General features: G+C 73.3%; 1 non-coding gene across 1 annotated transcript; it reads left to right on the top strand.

The window, feature by feature from the left end:
• Window positions 1–171: 171 nt before the first annotated feature.
• Window positions 172–324, top strand: LOC129345238 (5.8S ribosomal RNA). Its single transcript, XR_008598481.1, has one exon. It is a non-coding gene; the product is annotated as a 5.8S ribosomal RNA (ribosomal RNA).
• The last annotated feature ends 2,176 nt before the right edge of the window (window positions 325–2,500 follow it).

Raw genomic sequence — 2,500 nt, 5'->3', positions numbered from 1 at the left:
TTTGGTCCTGACTGAGGCGCGGCCGGCGCCGGGGCGCGTGCCCCGGCCGGGCCCCTCGGCGCCGGCGGGATGGCTTGAGCCCCGGCGCGCGAGGCGGGGGGGGGCCTCGCTCCTCCGCGGAGGGCCCCCCCCTCACGGAACGAAAAGCCAAAACCCACACCCAAAGCGTACAACTCTTAGCGGTGGATCACTCGGCTCGTGCGTCGATGAAGAACGCAGCTAGCTGCGAGAATTAATGTGAATTGCAGGACACATTGATCATCGACACTTCGAACGCACTTGCGGCCCCGGGTTCCTCCCGGGGCTACGCCTGTCTGAGCGTCGCTCCAGCATCAATCGCCGCGCCCCGGTCCCTCCGGTCCGAGCGCGGCGCGGCTGGGGGCCTTCGCGGGCCCGCCCCTGCGGGCGGCAGGGCCCTCGTCCCCCCAAAGGCAGATCGCAAGGTTCCCCGCGGGCGCCCGCCCACGGGGAGGCTCGTCCCTCGTCGCGGCGCGACGTCGCGGGCGCGGGCGCCGCCCCGACGCCCCATGCGTTGTTGCCATAGTAATCCTGCTCAGTACGAGAGGAACCGCAGGTTCAGACATTTGGTGTATGTGCTTGGCTGAGGAGCCAATGGGGCGAAGCTACCATCTGTGGGATTATGACTGAACGCCTCTAAGTCAGAATCCCCCCTAAGCGTAACGATACCGCAGCGCCGAGGAGCCTCGGTCGGCCAAGGATAGCCGGGCCAGCGGGCCCGGTGCGGAGAGCCGTCCGCCTCGGGAGCGGAGCGTGGCCTGAAGGGGGCCGCCTCTCACCTCCGGCGAAGCGCGTGTTCGTGGGGTACCCGGTGCTAAATCATTCGTAGACGACCTGATTCTGGGTCGGGGTTTCGTACGTAGCAGAGCAGCTCCCTCGCTGCGATCTATTGAAAGTCAGCCCTCGACACAAGCTTTTGTCTCTCCCTCTCCGAGCGTGTCGAGCGAGGGGTCGGCCAAGCGTCCGCCTCGGCGCGTGCCGGGGTCTGTGACGCCCCCCCTCCCGGGCGGGTCGCGGACGCTCCTCGCGGGAGGAGGAGCCCGGGCCCGTCGCGGGGCATCCGCCGGGCCGCCCGCCCCCCGCACGGCGGGGACGCGGGTAGACCTCCCCTCCCCGGAGCGCAGCGGGGAGGGGAGGGAGAGGGGGAGAAGTCCCCCGGGGGCGAGGCATGGGCGGCCGAGGCGGCCCGGGCCCACGCGCGCGGGCGCGCTGTCGCGCGCCCGCGCGCGTGGGCCCGGGCCGCCTCGGCCGCCCATGCCTCGCCCGGCTCGGTAGACCTGGAGACCGACGAGGACTCGGACGCCGGGGAGGCTCTCCCGGGCGGGGGGTAGACCTGGCCCCTCTTCCCCCCCCCCCCGAGCGGTAGACCTGGGCTGCCCTAGGGTTAGGGTTGGGCGAGGGGCGGCGGGCCGCCGCGCTGCCCCGGCCAAGGGGTGTGCCCAGGTCTACTCGGCCTGCGGGATGGGCCGGCCTGAGGGCGGAAGCTTCGGAGCACCACAGCTCTCCTGGTCAGGAGCGCGTGAAGAGGAGACCTGCGCTTCCCGACGGCTTGCGCCTCGGGCGTCGCCCGAGGACCCGCCTTTCCTACTCGGCACCGGGAGGCGGGGCTAGGGTTAGGGTTAGGGTTAGGGTTAGGTTGCGGGTTAGGGTTAGGGTTAGGGTTAGGGTTAGGGTCGGGGGGGTCAGGGGCAGGGGCCGGGGCCGGGGCCAGGGCTCGGGTTGGGGCTGGGGTTGGGGAGGGCCGCTCCCCCAAATTAGGCCGGGGGGGGTTGGGCCCTGGCGCGGCCCACGCCCCTCCCCGCCCCGCCCTTAACGGGAGGAGCCGCCCTCCTGTCCTTCCACTGGCCAGGTCACCCTGCCCAGGGAGACCTGACCGCCGGCCCGCGGGATGGGGGGGAGCGCGGCGGTAGACCTGGGCTCCGGCAGACGGGGCGCCCAGGTCCTTCCGTCCGCGGCCGGTTGACCGGGCCGCCGGGGGCAGCCGTTAGGCCGGGCCTCCCCGTCTGCCCCCCACCGCCCCCGCTCGGTCCCCTCGCGGGCGCTGCCGTGCGCTCGTTTCGCCCCAGGGCAACGGAGCCCCCCCCGGTAGACCTGGCCTCCGAAGCCGGGGAGCCCAGGACTGCCGAAGGCTTCCTCGGGCGAGCCGGATGACCTGGCCTCCCGGGCGCCCGAGGCTCGGCAGGCCGCGCGACCCGTCGTCCGCCCCGTAGCGGAACCTTCCTGCCGCAGCGGAGGAGGTCCACTTCGGGACCCTCGAGGCCAAGGGGGTTGGGGGTGGGGTCCGGTAGACCTGGGCTCGGGGGGCCGGGGCGCCGAGGTCTCCCGGTCGCGGGTGACCGTCAGGGCCCCGGTCGCGGGACACCCGGCGAGCCGGGCGCCCAGCCCTAGAGCTTCGGCGGCAGGCCCGGGGCGTACAGACGCCCTGTCCTCACCCCTCCTGAACACGACTCCCCTCTCCTCTCCCCCCCCCCCCACCCCCGGG

The sequence above is a fragment of the Eublepharis macularius genome, chromosome 1, assembly GCF_028583425.1.
Source record: "Eublepharis macularius isolate TG4126 chromosome 1, MPM_Emac_v1.0, whole genome shotgun sequence".
In the NCBI taxonomy this organism is placed as follows: Eukaryota; Metazoa; Chordata; class Lepidosauria; order Squamata; family Eublepharidae; genus Eublepharis; species Eublepharis macularius.
The sequence above is the reverse complement of the archived record's forward strand: the minus strand, read 5'-3'. Positions and strand labels throughout refer to the sequence as shown.